The sequence below is a fragment of the Rhipicephalus sanguineus genome, chromosome 8 (genome assembly GCF_013339695.2).
Source record: "Rhipicephalus sanguineus isolate Rsan-2018 chromosome 8, BIME_Rsan_1.4, whole genome shotgun sequence".
Classification (NCBI taxonomy): domain Eukaryota; kingdom Metazoa; phylum Arthropoda; class Arachnida; order Ixodida; family Ixodidae; genus Rhipicephalus; species Rhipicephalus sanguineus.
Genome location: NC_051183.1, coordinates 97,370,155 through 97,397,846, shown reverse-complemented (window position 1 = coordinate 97,397,846; position 27,692 = coordinate 97,370,155). Strand labels below are relative to the sequence as shown.

The following is a 27,692-nucleotide window of genomic DNA, read 5'->3' as shown; positions in this document are numbered from 1 at the left end:
CACGGTTTACCGATGAACCTCCGCAGCTTCGCCCACTCATCATCATTCACTCCGTGGATATGCTGTGATTTTTTTTTTTTGAAGCTTGGGCAGCTTTTATTGCTGTTGTTGCCTAAATGTTTATTAAGGAAGCATGTAATTCATGTAAGCTGACGGCCTGTGCATGTATTATGCGCTAGAGGTAGACGTAGACTGTTATGTTGAAAACCAATCCTCTTCCTTACGCCGGAAACGATAAAGTCTAAAGCCTTACTTAATTTTCTCGTAAGCTCTGCATTCCACATACACAAACAATCGTTTAAAGTATTTGCATACATGTCAGCAGCAGCAGCAGCATATCTATCTGAACACACACAATTTAGTGTTGCGAAGCTACCTAAGCGCGATTAAGGTGGCTCATTTTGCTAAGTTTGCAAACAATTTACTCGTTCATTATAAATGGCATCATACATATTGTACACAGAATAAAGGGCCGAGGGGCAGTATGGTGCGAATATCCTGCTAAAATGAAACGAAAGCTTCTTTATCATTATTATTGCTGACATTTCTTGCGCACAATCTGTAGCCGCTACTGTATCGGCACTCGAGTTGCACCTTGAGTCCTTATCGAAACGATGAATACGTTGTTAAGTAGTATGCCGTAAAACTTTGCATGCGCGCAGTATCAGTGCGTTTTCCCTTCTTTTTGTATCTGCAGTTTCTTTTTCTGTATCTACAGGTTTACTCGCATGCCCAATTCGATGCACATATCATTGAGTGCTTCCAATACTGTTTTACACTTTGTGCGGCAGATGCACGGCATCGTTTATTTATCTCTTTTAATAATATCTAGGGTTCTACTTGCCAGAACGATGATATGATTACGAGGCACGCCGTAGTGGAGGGCTCCATGAATTTTGACCATCTGGTACCTGCACTGACATCGCACGGTACACGGGCCTCTATCACGGGATCGAACCCGTGACTTTCGAGTCAGCAGCCGAGCTCCGTCACCACTATACCACCGTGTCGGACGTCTTTTTTAAGGCGAAAGCCTTAAATGCCTCATCAAACGCGAAATTTGACCGTCGGCGTTCCGCGTCTACGGCGTCAGCGTATACCACGACGTTGGGGACGAGGTATGCAAAAAATCATCGTCACGTGATGACGCCATCATATGACGTCATCATGGCTTCACAAATTTGGCGTGACGTCATATGATGCCGTTATCGCATGACATCGTAGCTTGGTCAAAAGTAGGCAGATCACGAAGGCAATGCAAAACCAGGTGAGGTGCCTCCGACCTTGGAGGCAATGAAACCGCGCTTTGTGCGCAAAAACCGGCCTCGGAAGAAGATGGCTTTCGCTTTCGAGCCGTCTTGAGCGAACGCATAAAGGAGCCTGTGAGTTTTTATTTCATTAACTGGTTTTCCATGACGTACTCACTGTACAACTTGACTTTGTTTCTCGTATTTTTTACTGACATAGCGTGTCTACTGTACACAATGCTTCCCCGTCTTGTTGTTGTTTTCATGCGTCTTCTTTGCATAGACGCTTCGCGAGAACGGTTTGTATGCGCATTCCTGTATGCGCCTTCAGGGCTTACATTATTAATAAATAAATTGCTCAAAGAAATAAGATACTCAGTGTGTGTGTGTGTGTGTGTGTGTGTGTGTGTGTGTGTGTGTGTGTGTGTGTGTGTGTGTGTGTGTGTGTGTGTGTGTGTGTGTGTGTGCGTGCGTGCGTTATTATCCAGTGTATAGGCCATTTATTTGTGCGCATTAAAGCTGCGCTGACAGAAGCAATTACACAAAACGTAGATTACATAATAAAACAGAACTGCCACTAGACAATTCACAGAGATCGTAAATGATTAAAAAAACAGGAACTGCGTAATTTTTTAAGACAGGACGAAAATGCAACCTTGAAACACAAAAACAGGGAAGGATAAAAAACATTTAACTGCACACATACATACATGGGCATCAGACCAGCACAGAAGGCGTACTTGAAACACGGAAAGAAATATAAAAAACAAGAACCTGCCGTGGTTTTAGTTATGGTGCTTGACTGGTGATCCGAAGGTTGCGGGATGGAATCCCTGCCGCAGCGACCCCATTTCGATGGAGGTGAAATGACAGAGGCCCGCGTACTTAGATTTATGTGTACGTTAAAGAACAACAGATGGTCAAAATTTCGGGAGCCTTCCACTATATACGGTGCCCCTCATAATCATATCGGGGTTCTTGGGACGTAAATTCTCACAAATAATTATTATAAAGAAAAAAGAAGGATCTGATCTGCAGACAAACACGCATAATATATTCCATGATACATTTCAAATCACAAAAATAGCGAAAGCAAAAATCAAAGGCAGATACGGGACCAACCAAGTGCAGTAAAGAATATTTGCGAAGTAAAATGCAGGATTCATGCACACGTGAACCAAAGCATTTTGAGCATGTAGCTGATATCAGTGTGTCCATTTATTACGCAAGGTTAACACCGGCAGAATTATTCTTGCATGTGCATTCGAAATACCGGCCGGAAACGTACGCTGCAAGTGCATAATGTGTTCTTCGGATGCCGCTTGTCACGTTTGATTTTTACTGTCCAAAGAAACCTAGTATCTTCTAAAACGATACAGCTCCCACCGTTTCTGGAATGATTGGTGCACTGCGGCACGCAACACCCGGCCATGGTGACGGTAGCGAGCGCATAAAACTGGAGGGAAACGAGCACCGACCTAAAAACAACACGCGCGCCACGCACAAGTGGCCGGGCGGGGGATTCAAAATGGCGGCCACGCTGCCGCCAAGGCCGAGGAGGCGGCATCTGCCCTTTCAAAAGCTGACACCACTCTAAGCGGGGGCGCGCGCATCGAGGCACTCTAGCCACCCTAGCGTTGTGCGCGCCTGCGACCAAGGTTGCCTGCGCCTGTGTCATGGATGGCTTTTCGCGGCATGGGATCATTACGCCAAGCGAAGGCAGCGCCACTTTGTTGCATACAACTAACGCAGGCCTATATGTACATTTTTATGGAGTATTATCTTTTAATATAAAGAAATGAACAATATTTCAGTACTAACAGAAAAGTCATCGAACGCATACACCAATCAATGGTCACGTGACCGGCTCCATCGGACCGTGCATGATTTTGCCGCCAGAGGCGCCAAAGGTCATTTTTCGCGACTTTCAATGAAGAAATAAAAATATAAATCCGCCTCTCATTAGATAAACAGGGTTGTTTGAGTAAATGCGACGGACAATCTTTCCATCAGTGCAGTCATCTTATTTCATGTTCTGGGCAGTTGTCGGTCCCCTTAAAAGAAGAAAAATGGCCTTTAACTATTCCAAAGTTTCATTGTTTTGGGGTTCTCCTGTCGGCGCTAAATATTCGAAAACTATTCGAAAAATATTCGGTATTTCGAGTATGTACTATTCGATTCGGTACTCGAATCGAATAGAATGCTATTCGATTCGTTATTCGAAATTTTTCGAATATTCGCACACCCCGAAGTTCTTGTGCTTAGCGGTCTCGCGGCCCAGCTTTTCCTCTAGAGTCAGTATATTAACTCTATGTCTGCCATGTTGTCAGCGCTGCTGTTTCGTCCAACGTTATTAGACTAGGTTCAGTTTACAAACTCTCCGCCGGCGCCGTGCTTCGCTTGTGTCTCCATTTTCCGTTTGGCCCACAGGTGGCGGGAGCGTTCCATCTAGATCCACCCTCGCGGCTCGCAAGGCTGCGCTCAGGCGCCCAATGTGCACGTTTATCTACATTTAACCGTACGGAAAACCAACGTTGGTTTCTTCTGCTGTGTTGAGCAGGTGTTGAGCGTTGCGATTGCTTGTTTCCTCGATCGTCAAGCTACGTTGTTTATCTAGTACGGCGATGGACGAAAGAGCTGGGAGGAGTATAAAAATCAGTAAGAAAAGCTCGATTCACTTTGCGAATCTCGCCGGTAGCTGCGATTTTGTTCTTGTCGTCGTCGTCCAACTCAGGCGACGTTTTTCGCCAGGTTTGGAGTAGCCGCAGCATTAGACATGCTGAAACATTTTCTCTCCGATCATTCGTAAAATAGCAGGATGAAAACTGACAAAGGAAGCAGTGACATCACAACATTGGCGCTCTGTAACGGTGTTTATGCGTAACATGCAAGTGACGTGATGTACGCTTTACTGACTCGTATTTATATCGGGCAACGCCGCGGTCTCAAGGCATACCAATCACACGCACGCCGGAGGGCCGAAGCAGTTATCTATCCACTACGCAATATGATCCCGGCAGCAGAGAGCTTTAGTTCGTCTGTAGACTTCCTAACGTTTGTGGGTACCTGCCTGGTTACCGGAGGTCCGGAGCTATACTGTTGACGGCTGCAACAGTAGCAGCAACTGCGTAAGGTCCCTACAACTGCGGAGCCCGTAGCGACATCTTGTAGCGTTTTGTCCAACTACAGTAATTTTTTTTCCTATTTTTTCCGTCGCGTTGCTGTTCTTGTCGGGAAAAAAGCAATGAGAATACAGTGAGTTGCTAATTATCTCACCACTAATGCTTTACACAGAATCAGTAGAGTGACCTAGAATTGGGGGAGTGTCCAAAGCGCCGGCTCCCGCGTGGGCCTTTTGCGGTGAACTCCCGCGCCGCGCCGTTGCTGCGCCGGACCCGTGGGCTTTCCGCGCTCGGGAAGCGCGCGGAAAGCGAGGGCCGTCTGCTACGCGCTGTGGTTTTTTGCGCCGCGTTTCCACACAGGGCACTTGAAGTCTACTTAGCTTTTAAATGCGGTGAGGAATGGAGCTTATCCATATTTAAGCGTTGTGTTAGTGCTGGGGCAACAACAGAATGCAAAAAATCATGTGTCAAGTGGCATCAGCGTGGCCTAGTTGCTGTCGCAGAGTTCTAGAACGTTGATGCGTTGATGCGAAACTGACACGCACAAGCAAAGAACGAAAAAAAAAAAAACCTTATTCGCACGAGTAATCGGCCAATAGTATCACGCGTGCACGAATTAAGAGTAATAAAAAAAAAAAGTCACAGCTTTGCCGCAAGGTCGAAGCAATGAATGCGATAGCAAGAAACTTATACTATGCGAAGTGATGCTCGCCAATGGATACTCTCAGTTTGAACAGCGCTCCTGTTGCAAAGGCGGCCAAAGCAGCGAACGAAACTAGAGTGCTACAAGTGTCAAGCTGTGACACTTGATAGTTCGCGCTCATCTTCTGTTTGTTCGTTAAGCGGCGTCCCTTGAGCTCGGATGACTTTCGTACACTCCGTAACATTAGCGCGGACATCACGGTGAAAGCGTGAAACATTCCTCTTCCCCTCACCACGAGAAAACCGCGCGAGCAGACAGCGGTAGGGCAAGCTTCTCCCTGCGCAAATATAAGAAGCGAGCGAGCTCGCCGACGCCTTTTAAATCCGCCCGTCGCGCTACTAGCGCCATGTCGCTGGTAATGAAGAAACGCTTATAAGCGCCTAGCGTCTCTGAGTCCGTCCAGCGGTAAAGTGTGTGTATATAACGCTCGCCGTTAGCTACGTGGAGGATCTGCGTTTCGTGGCGTAGTGGTTAGCGCCACTCGCTGCGGAGCAAGAGGTCCCTGGTTCGATTCCGTGCTTCGGAAGCATTTCTTTGAATTAGTTTTCTTTGGGGCTTTTATTTATATTATAAAGGAGATTTATTGGGCGTCGAGCTTATCGCTGGTCGCGTAATGCACCGAGCACAGTCCGCTAGCGCGAGGCTCTGCTGCCCCCTCGATGCTGCTGCTTCTGCGCCGGAGTACTTCGTCTTCGTTACAATGGCCCCGGGGAAAAAAAGGAGCCATCCTGGCGACTTAGTCGTCTGTAGGGACCGTAGAATCATGATAGGGTTTGAGTCTCTGGACGTGTACAACCTCGCGGTTACGACGCCGCAGGTCAGACGGCGGCGTGAGAGGTTCAATAAGGTAGTTGACAGGAGAAGTCTGTTCGAGAACGCGGTATGGCCCATCGTACTTGGGAAGAAATTTAGACGAGAGCCCTGGTGTGCGATGCGGCACTGACAGCCACACAAGGGCACCCGGGAGAAAGACGGGAGTCGAGTTCTGGGCATCGTGGATGGCTTTTTGGCGGTTCTGGTCATCGGAGGTAAAGTGGCGGGCCAGCTGGCGACATTCTTCTGCGTGCCTGGCGGATTCCAAGATCGGCGGGCACTCGGACGCGTCCGGTCGATAGGGCAGAATGGTGTCAATGGTGTGGGAAGGGTGACGGCCATAAACGAGGTAAAAAGGGGAGAAACCAGTGGTAGCTTGCGTCGAGGTATTGTAGGCGTAGGTTACGAACGGAAGAACTCGGTCCCAATTCGAGTGATCAGGTGTGACGTACATAGCGAGCATGTCACCAAGAGTGCGATTAAAGCGCTCTGTAGTGCCGTTGGTCTGCGGATGGTAAGCAGTACATGTGCGGTGTACAATAGCACATTCAGCGAGCAATTTTTCAACGACCTCTGATAAGAAGACGCGGCCACGATCGCTGAGAAGTTCTTGAGGACCTCCATGACGCAGCACAAAACGGTGAAGTATGAAAGAGGCGACCTCTTGTGCTGTGGCAGTTTGAAGAGCAGCAGTCTCGGTATAGCGTGTTAAGTGGTCGACTGCAACAATTATCCACCTGTTGCCGGTAGGAGTCAATGGAAGCGGCCCATAGAGATCGATACCGACCCTATCAAAGGGTCGGGAAGGGCACGGCAAAGGTAGTAGTTCACCGGCGGAGATGTGCGGTGGAGATTTTCGGCGCTGACATTCTCGGCAAGAGCGGACGAAGTTGCGGACGAAAGTATACATGCCACGCCAGTAGTAACGGTGTCGAAGTCTTTCGTACGTTTTGAAAACTCCTGCGTGGCCACACTGTGGGTCAGCGTGGAAAGAGGAACAGATCTCCGACCTCAAGGCTCGCGGTACGACGAGCAACCACGTGCGTCCCTCTGGTGCATAGTTGCGTCGATAGAGGAGCTTGTCGCGAATCGCAAAGTGCGGGACTTGGCGCCGGAGCATTCGCGACGCTGGGACTTGAGAAGGGTCGGAGAGGAGGTCTAGCAGAGACGCAGTCCACGGGTCTTTGCGCTGTTCGGCAGCAATGCTGTCAAAGTCGAGAGATGATAATGTGCTCTCACACGTGGAATCAGCAGTGGCTTCCAGAGAGAGAGGGGAACGGGAAAGCGCGTCAGCGTCAGCGTGCTTCCGTCCTGAGCGATAAACCACGCGTATATCGTAATCTTGAATTTTCAACGCCCAGCGAGCAAGGCGGCCGGATGGGTCTTTTAACGTCGAAAGCCAGCACAGCGCGTGGTGGTCAGTCACGACGTCAAAAGAACGGCCATATAAATATGGGCGAAACTTGCCAAGCGCCCACACAATGGCCAAACACTCCTTTTCTGTGACGCTGTAGTTACTCTCTGCCTTGGTGAGCGTGCGACTTGCGTATGCCACGACGTATTCTGTGTGGCCAGGTTGACGCTGTGCCAGCACAGCACCCAGGCCTACACCGCTGGCGTCGGTATGGACCTCAGTTGGAGCTTGAGGGTCAAAATGGCGAAGAATGGGTGGCGTCGGAAGAGCCCTCGCAAGGTGGCGAAAGCCTCATCGCAGGCAGGAGACCACGATGAAAGATCTTTAGTGTCGCCAAGGAGTTGTGTGAGAGGCGATATAATTGACGCAAAGTTTCGAACAAATCGCCGGAAATATGAACATAGGCCAATGAAACTGCGAAGTTCTTTGATGCTAGTAGGTTTAGGAAACGCAGTAACAGCGCGCAATTTCTCGGGATCCGGGAGGATGCCGTCCTTGGACACAACGTGGCCTAGAATGGTCAGTTGACGCATGGCAAATCGGCATTTTTTTAAGGTTTAATTGCAAACCCGCGTTGGTCAAGCAACTAAGGACGTGCTGAAGGCGGCGCAAGTGTGTTGCGAAGTCAGGGGCGAAGACCACGATGTCATCGAGGTAGCATAGGCAGATCTTCCATTTAAGGCCACGGAGAACGTTGTCCATCATTCTTTCGAACGTAGCAGGTGCGTTGCAAAGTCCGAAAGGCATGACGGTGAATTCATACAAGCCGTCTGGCGTGACAAAAGCGGTTTTGGGGCGATCGGCCTCCGCCATCGGCACCTGCCAGTAGCCTGACCGCAAGTCTAGCGAGGAAAAGAACTCAGCACCCTGTAAAGAATCCAGAGCATCGTCAATGCGCGGCAGTGGATAGACATCCTTCAGCGTGATCTTGTTCAATCGCCGGAAATCGACACAGAAGCGGATGGAACCGTCTTTCTTTGTGACAAGTACCACCGGAGACGCCCATGGGCTCTGGGAAGGTCGAATGACACCTCGGCGGAACATGTCGTCCACCTGGTCGGCGATGACACGGCGTTCTGTAGCAGACACGCGATATGGACGTTGCCGCAGCGGTGAGTGAGAACCCGTGTCGATGTGGTGTTCGACTGCTAAGGCACGACCTAGAGACGTTTGTGCAACGTCGAAAGAAGGGCGGTAGTGCTGAAGGATGGTAAGGAGCTCTGATCGCTGCGCAGGTGTCAAATCTTCGGCGATGAACGGTCGGAATACGTCCGCAGATGCTGGGTCAGGCGTGGAGAGGACACCCAGTTCACAGACGGCCGTCGAAGGCACCTAATCGGGGACGGAGATGATTCGTGTGGTGTTGACCGTCTCGACGTGGCCAAGGCACTCGTGACAAAGCAATGACAGCGGCGATGAATTATGGTTGTAAATGGGCATTGTAGCGAAACCTGCGACAAGGTCAAGAGCAGCAAAGGGCAACGGAAGGGCTCTTCGGGTAACGAAGATCTGAGAGGGCGCGAAGAAGACCGTCCCGTCGGATATGGCGCTGCACGAGACTGGTACGGCTGCCGAAGAGTACGGAGGGATGGAGGTGTCGTCGTTGACGACAAGTTTGGCGGCAGATTGGTGGTCGACGGAGGGTGGGTCATCGAGTGAGCAGAATTCGACTTCAGCACGAGCGCAATCGATCACGGCGTTGTGACGCGACAGAAAGTCCCATCCTAAGATAATCGCATGGGAGCACGATGAAAGTACGATGAGCTCTATCGTGTACAGAACGTCCTGAATGGTCACACGCGCTGTACAGACTGCGGCCGGTTGAATGGGCTGAGCACTGGCTGTACGAAGCGACAATCCGGAGAGAGGCGTCGTTACTTTACGGAGTGAGCGGCAAAATCCAGCATCGATAACAGAAACAGCAGCACCGGTATCTATAAGAGCGACTGTAGCGACATCTTCGACGAACACATCAATAACATTAGCAGGTGACGAATGAGGACTTGGGCAAACCGAAACTTGCGCAGTTCTTGCCTCAGGAACTGCGTCGTCTAGTTTCCCTCTTCGTTAGGTGCGGACCGTCGACGCATAGGGGAAAGCGAGCGGCGGCGCGGAGATGGCGAGCGAAGATGTTCCAACCTAGGCCGGCGATCAGACTGGTAGCGAGCTGGCGCTGAAGCAGCGGGAGCGTAATGTGCGTTTGAGTCTGGCGGGCAGTACGGCTCTCGAGGACTGTCATCGTTGCCTTGCACCCGGCGGCGGCAATACCTGGCGACGTGTCCGGGGTATCGACATGCGAAGCATATCGGGCGATTGTCGAGCGTGCGCCACGGGTTGGCTGTGGCATTGCTAGCCCAGCGGACCGGAGGTGGAGGATAGCTCGCAGGATGCTGGAAAGGAGGTACGGATGCTTTGCGAGAGGGCATGGCAGCGACCGCAGCGTATGTAAGTGGAGCAGCCACAAGACTTTGCTCGCGGGCAGCTGGCAGCGCTTCAGCGACCTCTCCTTGAATGACGCCGCGGAGGGACGATGGCAGATTTGTGGTAGCTTCCTGTGTGAAGGGCACCAGGGAGAGCTGTCGGGCGACTTCTTCGCGGACAAAGGCTTTAATTTCGGCTATCAGCGACGCGTGGTCGTGGCCGTTGGTCAGGCTGGACAGTGATGCCAGGTCGTGTGCGGGAGGTCGTCTCGTCAGAGCTCTCTGCTTCCGCAATTCATCATAGCTCTGGCACAAGCTAATAACGTCATTAACTGTGGACGGGTTCTTCGCCAGGAGCATTTGGAAAGCGTCATCATCAATTCCTTTCATGATGTGTTTGATTTTCTCACTTTCCGTCATGGCAGCGTCCACGCGTCTGCACAGGTCGACAACGTCTTCTATATAACTGGTGAATGTTTCACCCGCGTCTTGTGCGCGTGCGCGCAAACGCTGCTCGGCTCGCAGTTTTCGGACGGCGGGTCGGTCGAATACTGACGTGATGGAGGTTTTGAACTGCGGCCACGTTTGGACATCTCCCTCGTGGTTCCTGAACCAAAGACTGGCAACACCCGCGAGGTAGAACGATACGCGCGTTAACTTGTCCGCGTCGGTCCATTTGTTCAGAGCGCTCACCCTTTCGTAAGTCGAGAGCCAATCTTCAACGTCGTTGTCGTCTGTTCCGCTGAAGATTGGAGGCTCACGCTGCGGAACACTGCCAGGGCAGGTGGCAGGTGGTGATGGAAGCGTCTGCTGGTTGGCGTCCGGCATAGCAGAAGGTAGCCTCCGAGAACGAAGATCCAGGATGGTAGAGGAAACGTTACCCAGCACGGCTCCACCAAATATAAAGGAGATTTATTGGGTGTCGAGCTTATCGCTGGTCGCGTAATGCACCGAGCACAGTCCGCTAGCGCGAGGCTCTGCTGCCCCCTCGATGCTGCTGCTTCTGCGCCGGAGTACTTCGTCTTCGTTACAATATATACATACTCATACATATACGGTGCATGACGGCGGCGACGGCAAAATTCAGCCGAGACTGTCCATATAATTGCTATCGCAATAAAAAGTAAGTTGCACGCGCAGCCAGCTGAAATATTTTTCCGCGCACTGACCGCTTCACACTACGAGCTTTTTACTCATGGTCGCCACTGGTTTGCTAGCCATATGCACACCGCTTTATTCGTCAATTCATTAGCCTCCACTAGCTTTTTATTATGGACGGAGCACACCGGGAAGACGCAAGAGTTAGCGTCAAAGGATGGCCGTAAATGGCGTAAAGTAAAATATACTATAGAAAACGCAACGCACGATTAAATGGGAAAAAGGAAGTTTACATTTAATTATCAAGAACTTATTTGCAACGCAAAACTCATAACATAAACTCTCATACGCACAACCGCTGAAATCGCACCGCTAACAACGCACAACCGCTCTAATCGCACCGCTCAAACGCACAACCGCTCAAAACGCTCGCACTTCGCTGACTCTCCCGCGCTTTTTCGCTCTCGTTTTCACGACCATAGATCCTAGCACACAAATGTGCACGTTGACACAAACACGCACGCACACGCACGCACGCACACACACACACACACACACACACACGCGCGCGCGCGCGCGCGCGCGCGCACTAATGGTTCCACGAAGTCGGAGGGTCTGGGCAGCCGGCGAGGACCTAATTCCACGCATTCGAGGAAACTTGGTGTGCCCCGGCGCCCCGTGGCGAAAACCGATCTCAGCAGCCCATAAACAAGGAGGAGGCCCCTCCACGTTGCTAGCGAACACTCGCATGACAGAACACACACACACACAAAAAGGAACAAAACGAAACTCAAAGATGTGGAGCAGTCGCGTACACAAGGGAAACAAAAAAATAAAGAAAGGAGTAGAGACGGCCATACGACCGTAATGCAGTTGGCTTATTTTTGCTTGTGAGGTAGCGTACAACAAGGCTCACCGTGCGCAAACATTTGAACGAAAAGCAATGCCAGGCAAACTAACCTTATTCCACCAAGTTTTTGCATAAAATGCGTAATATAGAAAATCCTTTACAAATATCCAGATATCCCGAAACAAAGTTACAAATGCCCCGATTTGGCTGTACAAGCTGCCGAAACGAAAATACGGCAAGAAATTGACAAATGGCAGTGTAATATTTAAATCACTTCAGAAAATTGATATATATATATATATATATATATATATATATATATATATATATATATATATATATATATTATAGACACAATATTAATGAGAACTAACAGACAATAAAGCCAAGTATAGGGGGTGTTATCTGTAGTATTCAGAATATAAATATGAAGAAAGTAAAGTGGACGAATAGATGACTTGCCGCCGGCAGGGACCGAACCTGCGACCTTCGAATAACGCGTCCGATGCTCTACCACTGAGCTACTTGCTACTTTTATATATATTGGCGCATGTTGCATTGAATCGCTGAACGTCAGTATGAAACGTTCCCTCGAGATGCGTGCATTGCTTCAAGCCTTCACCATACGGAATGAAAACAGTTTCAAACAACTCATTCTCAACTTCCGATGTTTTCACGGTTCTCGGAGGTTAGCGTTCGCCCGGTTGAGAGACTTTACAAAAAGATGTGGGCGAGTAGTTACATAAAATACAATGGTTTCCGCGGCAGTTGAGTGCGCCAACAGAGCACCCGAGCGCAATTTCCCGCTTTTATTGCGATAGCAATTATACGGACAGTCTCGGCTGAATTTTGCTGTCGCCGTCGCCGTCATACAGCGTATATGTATAAGTATGTATATATATAAAAAAGCCCCAAAGAAAAATAATTCAGAAAAATGCTTCCGAAGCGCGGAATCGAACCAGGGACCTCTTGCTCCGCAGAGAGTGGCGCTAACCGCTACGCCACGAAAAGCAGATCCTCCGCGTAGCTAACGGCGAGCGTTATATACACACCCTTTACCGCTGGACGGACTCGGAGACGGCAGGCGCTTATAAGCGTTTCTTCATTGCCAGCGAGATGCTACCAGCACGACGGGCGCATTTAAAAGTCGTCGGCTCGCTCGCTCGCTTCTTATTGCGCAGGGAGAACCTTGCCCTTCCGCTGTCTGCTCGCGCGGTTTTCTGGTGGTGAGGGGAAGAGGGTTGCTTCAAGCTTTCACTGTGGTGTCCGCGCTCATGTTACGGAGCGTACGAAAGTCACTCGAGCTCAAGGGACGCCGCTAAACGAACAAACAGACGATGAGCGCGAACTATCAAGTGTCACAGCTCGACACTTGAAGCACGCTGGTTTGCCTCGCTGCTTCGGCCGGCTTTGCAACAGGAGCGCTGTTGAAACTGAGAGTATCCATTGGCGAGCCTCACTTCGTATAGCATTAGTTTCTTGCTATCGCATTCATTGCTTCGCCCTTGCGGCGAAACTGTGACTTTTTTCCTGATGACCTCAATACAGTAAAACCTCGGTGATACGATCACGGGTGGTACGAATTTCGGGGTGATACGAATTTTTCTGTGGTCCCGGCCAAGGCCCATTAGCCTGCAATGTATTGGAGTACGGTTGTTGCGAACCGAGTTGCACCCCGCGACGTTTGATACGAACGTACGCTAGCGCACAGGTACGAACAGGCGCTGTCCGCGCTGTCGCAGAAGACGCAGCAGTCGTGCGCTGGCGCGGGTATGCGCGCTGTGCGACGATAAACGGTGCGTCGTTGCCTCCGAAATAGTGCGCGCGAATCTCAGAGGCCTTTAGACGCCTTCGCGTTTAGATTACAGATGACGTTGACGTCGCGCTTTTTTTTCCGACGCGTTGACGCGTGCTCCTGTGCTCGAGGCACCAGCGTCTTTGTACTGTGTTAACACGTGCCTGCCACGTCGATGCAGACCATGTCCCCGCAATCAGACGTTCTCAAGACTGAAACTTAGGCTGCGGGTCCGCCATGAAGTCCCATTAAAGGTGGACGAAGACCCCGAGACAAAGTGGCCTTGGACTGTAGCCTGGGTGGGCCTGGGCGAAGGAGCTTGGCCTGTATCGATCGTGTGCAAAGCGCTTTTTAAGTCACTTTCGCCGCAATACTATGGTGTCATGCAGAAAAGCGTAGTAAGATTAGGAAGGGGTCACTGGCGGTCACGTGGCACAAAACATCTTGTTCATTACTTATACACGCGCGCATGCACCGTATATTTACGAGTACAAGTATGATCGTTGACGTCTCTGCGGCCCTGCGAAACACTGAATCAAAACGTATCTCAACTTTCTTTTGCCGCATACTTATTTTCCATGTTTTCTGGTGATACGAATTTCGGATGATACGAATATTTTTGGTAACCCCGCGGGATTCGTATCACCGAGGTTTTACTGTATAGCGTCCACCACGATTTCGTGCTGAAGCTGCGGAGTACTTAAATCGAGTCTGCTCATCTCTTGAATAATTATAAAAAGATGACCAGACAAGCAAGCCCCTTTTGTCCCGCAGACGCGTGCAATCAGCTGCTCTGAACTGAGAATCGCGTTTGTTTTCAGGCGATCGCTCGTAACGTGAAGTGAGGCATACACGATATTGCACTGTTATCGTTTCATTTTCTTTGGTTTTTGTTTTTAAGGCTAAAGCCTTAGATGCCCCATCAAACACGAAAATTGACCGTCGGCGTCCCGCGTAGCCAACACGAGTGATGGACAAAATCATCACGCGATGACGTCGACAGAACTTGTGACGTCATTATGACTCATTCAACGTGACGTCATATGATAACGCCATGACATGACATGGTCGCTTTGCATTGCCTCCGTGATCAGGGACCAATCACGGAGGCAATGTAAAAGCAGGTGAGGTGCAGAAAGCTTGCAATGCCTCCGATCCTGTCGGCAGTCCGAAACCACGTTATGTGCAGAAAGCTTTCGGAGAGGGGCGAGGGGGGATCAATACATCGACTGACCAAAAAGATGGCTTTCGTTTTCGAGTCATCTCAGGCGAATGCATAGGGGCCATGTTTTTTTTTTTCGTGTACTTTTTTCGCATACATTTCACCTATGCGGTCAGTTCTTCAAAATGTATGGGTAAGTCTAACACGTTGACATCGATATTGGTGACCACCACATTTCTGATAACCTGACGGAAACAAATCATCAGACCACACATCGTCAGAATTAATTATTTCTGGCTAAAGAAAGCGAGTTTGCGCGCCACACACCATATTATTATTGTTAGTCGTTACGCAAATGCAAGCATGTCAAGTTAGTGATGCCATGACCTATCGGTCGTGTTGGGCATACGTACATTCGTGCCTCTCCGTGCCAATTTGCGTGTATACCAATTGAACGAGACGCGAGTTACGCGAGTAATTTTTTACTTTTATTGGTACCGCGGCCCCGACTGACACATTCGGCTTCGCATGAAATGGATTGAAACAGCAGATCGCTGGAGGCAGCCTTGTAAAACAAATCGAATGCACGAAATAAAATATAGGAGATGAAGGGTGCAAACGCGTTAGCATGGATGAGCTAGTTAATACGTGAATATGTGCTACGTTCTCCTGGTTATCTCCAGTTTATTCTCTCCTGCAGCAAGTTTACGTTCGTCATTCCACACGAAAGTAAGTTAAGCGCCTTTTCTCACGATGAAGTGTGCGCAGGATGCGTTCCTCAAACAGCCGTGGAAGTATGGACCAATGCGGTGACAAACCAGCTGAAAGGATATATACAAAATCCCTGTTTCATAACACACGAACAAACGCGTTCTCTGTGTGATGAGTCGCTGCAGTATTATTTTGCAGTGACGCAGTATTAAATATTGGCCAAATTTCCGCAATTTTAGCTAATAGCGGCCAAAATATCACGCGGGTAGCAGACGCGCGCCACTTTGACGCGGCTTCCGTCGCGGAGAAAGCCCACGGGTCCGGCACGGCAGCGCCGCGGCGCGGAAGTTCACCGCAAAAGGCCCTCGCTCCTCCCATGTATTCGCGCGGCGCTTTGGACACTCCCCCTATTCTAGTTAATGAGAACTAACAGACAATAACAGACAATGAGAACTAACAGGCAAAGCCGCTGGTGAGGATCAGGTAACATCAGACCTGCTGAAAGACGGTGGAGAGGTTATGTTAGAGAAACTGGCCACCCTGTATACGAAGTGTCTCTCGACAGGGAGGATACCAGAATCTTGGAGGAATGCCAACATCATCTTGATCCATAAGAAAGGGGACGTCAAGGACCTGAAAAATTACAGGCCCATCTGCTTACTGTCCGTTGTCTACAAGCTATTCACAAAAGTAATTGCTAACAGAATTAATAGGACATTAGAGTTTAATCAACCAAGGGACCAGGCAGGATTTCGTACAGGCTTCTCAACAATAGACCATATTCATACTATCATTCAGGTGATCATCAGGTATCAATCAGGTGATCAATCAGGTATCAATCAGGTGAATCAGGTATCAATCAGGTGAAAAGCGCGGAATACAACCAACCCCTATACATAGCCTTCAAAGATTACGAGAAGGCATTTGATTCGGTGGAGACATCAGCAGTCATGCAAGCACTGCGGAATCAGGGCATCGACGAAGCCTATATAAACATAATGGAAGACATCTACAGCGCATCCACAGCCACTATAGTCCTTCATAAAGAAAGAGACAGAATCCCAATAAAGAAGGGCGTACGACAGGGAGACACGATCTCTCCAATGCTATTCACCGCGTGTTTACGGGAGGTTTTCAGAGCCCTAGATTGGGAAGAATTAGGGATAAGAGTTAATGGAGAGTATCTCAGTAACCTGCGATTCGCTGATGACATTGCATTGATGAGTAACGCGGGAGACGAATTACAGCTCATGATTACTGAACTGGATACGGAAATTAGAAGAGTAGGTCTGAAAATAATATGCATAAAACTAAAGTAATGTGGAACAATCTTGGCAGAGAACAGCGCTTTGCGATAGGTGGCGAGACGCTGGAAGTTGTAAAGGAGTACGTCTACTTAGGACAGGTACTAACCGCGGAGCCGAACCATGAGAGTGAAATAACTAGGAGAATAAGGATGGGATGGGGCTCATTCGGCAAGCACTATCAAATCATGAATGATAGTCTACCACTATCTCTCAAGAGGAAGGTATATAACAGCTGCATCTTACCGGTACTTACCTACGGAGCAGAAACCTGGAGACTTACAAAGAGGGTTCAACTTAAATTGAGGACGACGCAGCGAGCGATGGAAAGGAAAATGATAGGTGTAACCTTAAGAGACAGGAAGAGAGCAGAGTGGGTCAGGGAACAAACGGGGGTTAAGGATATCATAGTTGAAATTAGGAAGAAGAAATGGATATGGGCCGGCCACGTAGCACGTCGGCAGGATAACCGGTGGTCATTAAGGGTAACTGACTGGATTCCAAGAGATGGCAAACGCGTGAGGGGGAGACAAAAAATTAGGTGGGTAGATGAGATTAAGAAGTTTGCAGGTATAACGTGGCAGCAGAAAGCACAGGACCGAGTTGATTGGCGGAACATGGGAGAGGCCTTTGCCCTGCAGTGGGCGTAGACAGGCTGATGATGAACAGACAGTAATGCCAAGAAAAGTATAGGAGATGTTATGTGTAATAATTGGAATATAAATGTGAAGAAAGTAAAGTGGACGAAAAGATAACTTGCCGCCGGCAGGGACCGAACCTGCGACCTTCGAATAGCGCGTCCGATGCTCTACCACTGAGCTACGGCGGCGGTCATCCCCCCGTCCACTTTATATGGTATATATGCGCATTTAAACCTAGGAGTGTTAGTCAGCGCCGATCGCAGCCATGGCGGCGAGTGTGGAACACTCTTTTTCTGCCTTTTTGGCGTCACGTAGCACGTGATCTTTTGACGAGCTGGCAGCTGACCAATAATTCCACGCATACTACCTGAAGGCATCATGTCTGCCAGAACGAGACCCTTGCTATGAATGAAGGAAAGAAGATGGCTTTTAAGGGCTCGTTTTTCTTTGTTAGACACAATAATAATGAGAACTAACAGACAATAATGCCAAGGAAAGTATAGGAGATGTTATGTGTAATAATTGTAATATAAATGTGAAGAAAGAAAGTGGACGAAAAGATAACTTGCCGCCGGCAGGGACCGAACCTGCGACCTTCGAATAACGAAGCAGAGTGGCTCTGGATTCACATCGTTTACATTTGTCCGTTTCGTATATATCCGGATATATGATGTGCGAGAGCGCGGGATTCGGATACGTCCTAGTTTGTAACCGCCGCCATTCGACAGACTGCTTTTTTGTCAATTTTGGGTGAGGTGGCGGAAGTATGCCCCTTTGTAACCTACAATGTTTTGTGATATCCTTGTATCTGGTCATTCGGTCTTCCCACTCCCATTCGTCTACCGCGCCGTCAGGTCCGGAGGGTGCTGCGGCGGCACTTGAGATCGCAGCTCGGTCCGTAAGCCCTCGAGCCGCGTCGTGTACCGCCCAGTTGTTGCTGTCCTCCGCGAGGGCGTGAGCGGGTGTCCATGCAATGAATATATCTCTTTTGCACGCTTGACCTCTTACAAGTAGAATGCGTAGTGCCTCCGGGGAGATGCGGCCGTTGGCAAAGATATTAAGATATTCTGCTAACTTAGTTATGTACTCTTCCTCCAAGTTCTTGAGCGTTTTGTTCATTATCCCGTCTAGTGTAGGTGCCGATTTAGTATTGAGTTTTTGCAGGGCTACCCTGACTTCTGCCTCGCTGATTTCGTTGTATAAGTCGTCATTTGCCTGCCCTGTGTAGTCAAGGTGTGTGACGGTAATCGCTTGCGAGATGTATCTTTTCTCGATTTCTTTGAGCAAGTCCCGCTCGGTTCCTTGGTAAGCTCTTATTAGACGATTTATATGGTGCCTCTGTGCTGACTTAGTCCCGTCCGGGTTTGACAAATATTCAAGGATGTTCCACGTTTTTGCCATTCCTATCTGACTGTTCATGTCGTTGCATTTTTCCTCCCATTGTTGTCTGCATAGCTGCTGGGCATACTGCTCTATATCCCTGTTCAATTTAGCTATCCTTCTACGAAGAGTCCGGTTGTGGCTTTGCTTCTTTCACCTCCGCTGTAACCATACCTTAGCTTCCCACATGTGTAGAATCTTAGTGTCTGCATTTTGTAGCTGCGCTTCCGGTAGGGCCGTTTGCGTAGCTGCCGTCACGTCGCGCTTTAATTTTTCGGTCCATTCTTTAATACCCTGTGTCGGTTCGGTGGCCTGCTCTCTATTATTTTCCTGAATTTGTCCCTGTCGACACTTTAAGTTGTCTGCCTATTTTCTGGCGCGATCCTGCCCTCACCGTTATTTCAAGTATATTGTGATCGCTTCCCAAGTCGTGGTGCGTATTTGTCCACTGCGTGTCTATTATGTTCTTCGTGAATGTCAAATCTGCCGTAGTATCCGCACAAACACTGGTACCCGTTCTCGTAGGCACCGATCGGTCGGTGACAAGCGCCAGGCCTTCCTGTTGCGCGTCCAGCCAGAGGTTCCTATCTTTCTGGGTTTCGATTCTGTAGCCCCATGCGCCGTGCTGGGCGTTGAAATCGCCTCCGATCACTGCCGCTCGGTTGCCCGTTATGACGAGGGCTTTTCGAAACAGCGTGCGAAATTTATGTTGTCTGCATTTTGGACTGCTGTAAATATTTCATAAAAAAGGACTGTCCTCCGTTTTCCGCATGGGTACGAGTTTCAGGAGAATATAATCTATTGCCTTAACCGCCGTGTTCTGTTGCACGACCGTGTTATTTCGCTTAACCAACGTCGTTAGCACCTTTGTGTCCCCATCGGCACTACCAAATGACTTGTATCCTGATAATTTTGCGAGCCCGTGCGTTTCCTGCACCATTATAATATCCGGATTATCTATGCCTTTAAGGTGCTGCTGCAAGATCTATCGTTTTCCATCGTATCCTCTACAATTCCATTGCCAAATCGTGTATCTGTTTCGTCTGTTCATGGCGGCGTTACAAGTTTTCCGATGACTCGGCGGGTATCGGGGTCCTAGTGTACGGCTTGATAGATGTCTTAAAGGGGTCATGAAGCACCCCTTCGGCTTGTTGAAAAAACACATCCTGCGGAAAGCTGACACGGCTATGAACTGCTCTGCCCAATATTACAGTCGTGCGCGCCGCGTAATGGCCACAAGCGGAGCGCGAAGTTGCCGTTTCCCCAGGCACCCTCCTTTCAAACAGAGGCCGGTTCTCACTCTCGTAGGTGGGCGAGGCGTCTGTCCGTTTACGTCGCGGATCTGTCCGTTTACGTCGGAAGAGACATAGCATGCTTATTGGCCAATAGCCAACATAAATCAAGAGCGGCTGAAATATGGAAAACAGGCTGAAATATGGAAAAACTTTGTTGCGAGTCTTCGAAAAGATTGCTCACTTCCGGTAGAAGCCAACTGTCGTCTGCTGAACTCGGTGCGCCCGCGCACGTTCGAGCGTAACTTAAATTTGTCCGCACGACCTTTTCGGTATCGCAGTTTCTTGTGCCTCGCTTGTTTCGGTTAGTCTTGTACGTCATAACTGGCCTCAAACCTTGTGTGTGGCGTTGAGTTCTAACGACACGGATCTCGTGCTGACTTGATCAGTGCGTGCACAGATCGAGTTGCAAGCAAGTTCTTAATTAAGACACCGGAGAGCGGCCCCTTGTGAACCATGAGGGTGGGATTATAGCTGAGGGTTTTAACACTATTATTTTGTTGACAGAGAATGCACACGATCCTTTGACCTTTGGATAATACACTTCACGTCGAAGATATCCCGAATATGGATTCAGCGGTAAGGTCGAAATAATAGAACTTGAATTTCACTGCCAACTCACTGAGAGTACTTTTGCTTACAGTCGTCTTCAAAGAACAGCCATCGGCCTGTCTTTAAGCTACATAATTTGGCCGTTCAGTTGGCCGAACGTATCTGCATTTCATGGGCGTATGCTGTGGGGGCAATTTTAGTAATTTCTGCCGCGAGCTGCACGCGTCCAGTGGCAGCAGCGTCTTCTGAGCTGTTCTAAGACCGCCTGTGTTTGCATTGTAGGGGTCTGGGCCAGCCGCCGCGCAGTACCCCTCAGAGACGAGGACGAGACGCTGAGCACGGCCGCTCGATCTCCCCGTGCACTGAGCAACACGTCTTTATCATTCCAAGACTCGACCGCGACTCACTGTCAATGGCCACTGAGCGCGAGCCGCGAGCGTGTCCGTGTCCATCGTTCTCTTCTACCGTCGGTGCGCGCGCGGCTGCCGCTCCCATAGCATATAAAAGTTACACACGCAAACGCCACAGTTACAAGGATATTGTAACGCGCCTATATAGGTGCATTTAAAGCGCGCCTACTGTCGCGAGCTGCACGCAGGGGTAACAGCGCCTTCTGAGCAGCTGAACGATAATCTATTTCCGCAATGAGCACTTATTTGCAATTCGCGCTTTAGCGTGGCATACAGTGGTTCTGTATAACTGATATTTTGTATTTAGTTGCTTTCATACTCGTAGACTACCTACTACCTTAATAATTAACCGTTATTGTTAAGCATCACACCACCGCGTTAAAGCGAATGAAAAAAGCGTGCCCCGATGTCAAGCTAATTCTCGTAACGTTGGTCAAGCACAACATGCACAAATTTACCAGTGACATGTCTCCCGCCAAATAAAAAAGTCAATGCACTTGCACTTCACCCCTGTGAACGTCCATGTGTACTTGGCATTCCCCGTGCACAGATGACGCAGAACGAATTAAAAAATATATGTATTACAGTCCTCCTCTATGAAACAGCTGGTCTCCAGAAAATAATGGTTCGCTTGAATTGCTAGTATACAATATTCACAGCAGTAGACAGGTTGGCTTGTTCACAATTCAGAATGTTACATACATAACACAGAAACACGAGGACTATAGCAAATAGGTGCAAAACTAGAAAAACTCGGTCATATATGCACTCCCTCGTCCACCTGCACATTATGTTGAAGTTAACTTACACAACAGGCACCTTAAATTATGCTACGATTAATGAAATATCACCCAACCTACGTTCGAACACAGTGATGACTTTTTGCCTCACTGCCTGTCACCTATTTCTCTTCCACAATGTGTTCTAATGTATAAATCATCTGTTCTACTTGTTTGGTAATAAAACATACGCCGTTACATTGAGCAAGCAGTGTTTCACCAATTTGTATTGCATGCAGAAGTTCATTTCTTCCATTTGCATGCACGACAAATAGTCATACCTCAACTGATACAAGAAAGGGTGTTTTCACTATTTTATTGGAATCAAAACAAAAGCAGTCCTCATGTCAGTGTAAGCATATGTATATTTCCATTTTCGTGCAGAGAACCTGCACGCAATAGTGAAGACATGGAACAACATATACAGTATAGCCCAAGCACTATATATAATTCACAGCAGTAAAGCAACATGAAAGTAGTGTGTAAAACCTCCTCATAATGCATAATGGCATGTGCACTTCACAGTGCCAGTATCTAAGCACAATCCAAAGAAATGGGATGCACAAGGAACTTGGTGTCAACCTACACATGAAGGCAACAAAATTAGTACAATAAGGTTAGCTTTATTTTTGAGACATATGCAACCATGCAGATAGGCATGTTCTAGTATTTTTATTGCATTAGTTTGCACTATGGCATCAAAACATATAGCACATGATCATACAGTTCAGTTTCCTGCAGAAAAGTCTAAAATTGATTGTAGATCCACTCACCACAATTTATAAAAGCATTCAGCAATGCCCACAAAATGACAATGCAGCCTTCATATACTGATGCACATATTTGCTCACAGATATCTGAAAACTAACGTAAATTTCTGGAATTATGCTTGGGAACATGTCGGCGTTATCACATGACTACAATGTACCAATACTTCTATTATGCATAATTAGTACATCTAGGTTCACAATATAGCCATGCCAGCTAGTGCCATCTGCAACTTAAATTTCTTCATATTTATTAAATGCGAAGCATTTCTTAGTGAACCTCTCGCACTTTGAGCGTTTCTATCTACGTATCTATCTATCTATCTATCTATCTATCTATCTATCTATCTATCTAGCCGCCTACATCTGGGTGCTCTCATGATCGCCTCCTTAACTTGGTGTAGACCAAACTTTGCATGGGAGGGTAAGAGGATTTGACGAATATGATTTCCGGGTCATGACATGAATAACGTTAAAATCCTGTCGCGTACGTCGTCAAACACTTTCCACTAGACACGTGTGGCACATACCCGTTTACCATGGCCCGCGGTGTACGGATATGTGCCACAGGTGATTGACAGTTTATATCTACCCTGGAACGGCGAGAACAGACATTGGTTACTTAAATGCTAAAACGCTAAGGAAAACCAACATCGGCAGCGTTGACTCAACGAATGGAAATAATGAAAATTAGGATCCCAGAAGGAATCGAACCCAAGCATTCTGCGTGGCAATCAGGTATTCTACCACTGACCCACGCCAGGTCTATAAACTGGTTTGGAAAAACAGCCTACGAAGGCGTAAGATCGGTGCAACGTGAATTGTGGTTGTGGTGCTGGCTATCTAATTTTACAAGAAAGCAATAAACACTACATGATACTCCTACGATATCTACTACTCCTACGATAGAGGCGTCATATCAGATTAACGTCTGTAGTTTCAGTGTTTACTCCGCTTTTATAGCACTCTAATAAAGATTACGTTTGTATTCCTATGATTCAGCAAGCTAAATTGAAGCATTGCTTGATCCTGGAGGAATACATTAACGAAAGTTACATATGATATCCACATCACTGCACAGTAAAGTGCACTTCGTCCACCAGAACGGCGCAGTGTCCTCTTCATTTCTTACGAGGCTGGGCGATAGCCTCATGCTGACCGAGGATGATGCCAGATTGATTATCAGCCGCTTTGTAGACTAGGCTACGTAGGCCACATACGCCCAGGTAGTCTACGAATACGACAAACACCATCCACTGACTTTGGTCTACGTAGCACTATCCAGGCCTACCAGCCTCGACGGCCTATACTTCACCAACGCGAAGGGTGGCTCCAGGTTCCGACATGTCGCCGGCTTTGTCGACAGACAATTTGTCGACGAAATGACCGAGGCATCCACGAATTCCAACAGCCCTACCATACCACATACATCACTACACATAGAGCCCTCGTCACCACGATCACGACCGGATCCTATAAGAAGTCATGACCACTTGCTGGTGCTCACTTATCACGGTGATGATGCGCTTGTTCAAGAACTGTCAAGAACTTCTTGCACACATGTACACGGTTTCGTGAAACGTGCGTGCGTTATCGGGACACGTATAAGCACTACATAACAGCTTACGGCTTGTTGGTAATACCCACGTTGCATACCCAACCGTAAACAACTGGTTATATAACACATATGCGGCTCTTAAACATATATATGTGTGCGTATAAAATTTATACAAATCTTTAGCTTCATTTTGTAACGTGCCGCTTAGTAAAAAAAAGTTACGCCGCAGTCCCCTACCCGCCGCATGCTTCGCATAACATCGACTCCCACGGTACGTGGGATCTGCCGAATTTTTCCTCAATTCATGGCTTATGCCTAATTACCACATTGAAAATTAAGCCCAGCATTATGGTTTCAAGACGAACTTGAAATTAGGCAATAATGTGCCAAAAATTAAAAATTTTCTATAAATAGTGGCTGATGCCTTGGCACATTGGATCCTAGGACTTGATATGCCATGAGGTTGAATAAAATTTCACCACACACTTATAGAGACTAAAGAAGTCGGGACTTTAGTTTATAGTAAAAGAACGCGGGAAAACAAAACCACAACACACGTACAAATGAATGGGACAGGACGACGAAGTACTAGCAACTGAAGTTTAACACGTGCTTGGCTTTTTTACACATGTTTTTACTCTTTCTGCGACTGCGTGATTCTTTAATTATGTAGTTTTTCATACTGAGTGTGTATATCTTTCTGCGGTTTGCATTAAACTTCAGTTGCTACTAGTAGCGCATCATCCTCTGCCTTTCATTCTCATTTCTCTGTGCTGTGGATTTTTTTCCGCACTTTCTTTAACTATGAATACACATCAACTCGCCCAACTGTCCATTTTAGGATAAAGTTTGCTGAATAAAGCCGGTTCCACTAAGTGTCATTTTGAACAATGCGAAATTTTCAAATGCACATGCTACTGGAAAGGTTGCATGAAGTATCATGCATAACACTCTGCATCAAACCCAGACAGTATTTGCCCAAATGCTGTAAGATGTAAGAAATGTTCGAGATAGTGTACAGTGAGGCACAGTGGAGTGTTCCCACAATACAGTGTCTTGTACACAAGCAGTGGACGAGCAACTCTTGCTGCTTTGCCAGAAACGTTTTCCTGAAAATGATATAAAAAGGAAGCTCATTAAGCTTTCTGTGTTCATTAAAATGAATTTCTCGCCAAGGACTTACACTTCACTATACTTATTGCACACCTTTTAACAAAACGTGAAACAAATGCAAAATTGTGAGGCTGCTAAGTAGTTCCTTGTCAACTTTTCAAGTACACAGGGTGAAAAATACACGAAGGTAAAGAAATGCGAAACAACACGAAGTGTTACTCTTGTCCTGTGTACCAACATTCGGGTAGATTTCAATGTCAGTCAAGTTATTATAGTGTAAAGGGATGTGAATGTTAGTGAGGTTCACTTCGTATTTAAACACGTTGGACACTAGATTCTTGATCAACCACAGCTGCTCTGTTTAGGACTGAATATTGGGCAACTTTGGTATTGATTCATGGCAAAAATTAACAGCATACTTGTAATGAGGACAAAAGAAGACCTGGACACAATGCCAGCGTTTTCACCTTGTCAGAAATTGTGTCAACAGTGAGAATACAGTGTACATGTAATAAAGACTATGTAAACATAATTCAAAACAAAATAACGAGAAGGAAGAAACAAGGTGATTTAACAAGGTGGTTCAACAGGTTCAACTGGCTTATATCTATGTGATTAAAATAGCCTTGCATACCTAATACATCTCCTAAAGGCTATAAATATGCATGTGTAACCCTGGCAAGTTCCAGTGCTGATATTTGACTAATGAAGTGACAATACCATAAAATGCATGTTCTTCACAACAACACACACTGTCACTTAGCGGATGTCTGTCATATCATATGGCCATAATTGTTTCATCATATGGTCATAATTATGTGACGATTATGCCACATGTCAACACGCACAAATTGACATCGAGACGGAGGATGAAAACAAGCAAATCAAGCAAGAAAACAGCATAAACAGAAAACAAATTTGGCCTCACTGTACATGTCCTCACATGACAGCGAGATAATAGCGGCTTTTCTTTTTTTGTTGCTTTAGTGTATACTCCTTGAAAGCACTCTGTTTTATTTATGCTTTATCGCAAGGAAGGAAACTATGTTGTGCAAACATCTTTTTTCACAGCGCACTCGCGCATCGATTAGCTGGCTGTGCGAAGCATGTGCTATATTCACAGGAGTTTCTAAACACGCATGCCACATCGTCGCTATGTGAGCTATAATGACGGTTCTTTCTTTCTTTTTCGATTTTTCATTGCACTTTTCACTCGACGCAATGTACAGGAGGATACCTTCAGCTGCCCGAGCGACGATAAGGACGCGCGAACAGAGGAAACATTAGTATTACTTACCATTGTGTTCCCGATGGTACCCCGAACGCAGCGTGCCCATCATCTGCTTGGTAATACAGCGGCACGCTTGCTTGAGTCGCCGGGACAGTGTCACACCATATCCCACCCGCAGTAAGACCCGCAGTAAGGCATATTGCACTGTCGTCAAACCACGCATTTCACGTCCAGCAGCAAAGAGCAGCCACAAAACGCGCGCACACGGCCGACACAGCTGGGCAGTTCAGAAGCAGCGTTCAAAAGGCCAATGTAATCCCATGACTGCTTTGCTTGGGCATCCCGCACGCTGCTGCAGCCAGCCTACTCTTCTCGCGTTTCTTTCTTTTTTGCTTTTTTCCCCCTTCGCACGCGCATACGTCGCGACGCTTTTTCAAACGTCACTTGTATTCCGACCCGTCTGATTGTCTGATATCCTCGCTCTCGCCCACGGCAGGCGGGCCGCAGCCGTCCGAAGGTCGAAGGGCATTTTATCTCGTTTCCTCCCGTTCACAGCGGCCGCTTAAAAAGAATCGCGTTTTTTTTTTTTTTTGCTTTCGCGTCGCGTTTTCTCCGCACGGCATTTCATTCCGTGCGATTAGGCAGGCCGCCTTGGCCAGTTCGTTATCTAAAAGCGTACACTGAGTGTACATACATGCCGTGCTAATCGGCTGCATCGAGGGCTTGCCGGCTTTTCCTTTCAGTTTAATTTTGATTTGATGGAAAAACGACATAAGCGAAGTCACGAAGCGAGGTAACGACAGTACCAATGCGAAGTATCAATATCAATGCGACATAAGCGAAGTAACGACAGTATCAATGCAAATAGATCGCGTCAGCACTTACAACCCAGACGCGATAGACCGAGCCGCGCCGCGAGAAGCAGCCGACCGGAACTATTAGTTTCCAGCAGCAGCCGTCAACACCGCCAAGTTACGCGGAAAGGAAACCACACAACATTGAAGCGAGGTGACGTAAGGATGACGTAAGGCACTGGGCGGGGCGGCTCGAACGGTGCTCCCTCTCTCCTCCGGAATGAAGCGAGTTGAGAGGGAGTTGAGAGGGTAAATATTGCTATCGCTATATCTCCGGTCCTTCTTTAGCTTTTCGAAATATTCTTTCGGCTGTATATTTCTGGGAAGGGTCCGAATCATTCCAGAGTGTTTTTCACGCCAAGCCCGAGGAGTGGTTCATGACCCCTTTAACTGGCCCTCCCCCACTTGTCTGCGGACCCCATGTTACTAGTTTCGCATCGAAATCAGCCATCATTTGTTGCACTTGCTGCAATATT

General features: G+C 47.8%; 1 long non-coding RNA gene and 1 other non-coding gene across 2 annotated transcripts; both read right to left on the bottom strand.

Moving 5' to 3' along the window:
• Positions 1-17,396: 17,396 nt before the first annotated feature.
• Trnaa-cgc (transfer RNA alanine (anticodon CGC)) lies at positions 17,397-17,468 on the bottom strand. The gene has a single exon. It is a non-coding gene; the product is annotated as a tRNA-Ala (tRNA).
• Positions 17,469-21,990: 4,522 nt separating this feature from the next.
• On the bottom strand, positions 21,991-26,631 carry LOC125759705 (uncharacterized). Its single transcript, XR_007417331.1, has 3 exons — positions 26,429-26,631; positions 25,038-25,127; positions 21,991-22,557 (listed from the first exon to the last, which is right to left on the bottom strand). It is a non-coding gene; the product is annotated as an uncharacterized LOC125759705 (long non-coding RNA).
• Positions 26,632-27,692: the final 1,061 nt, after the last annotated feature.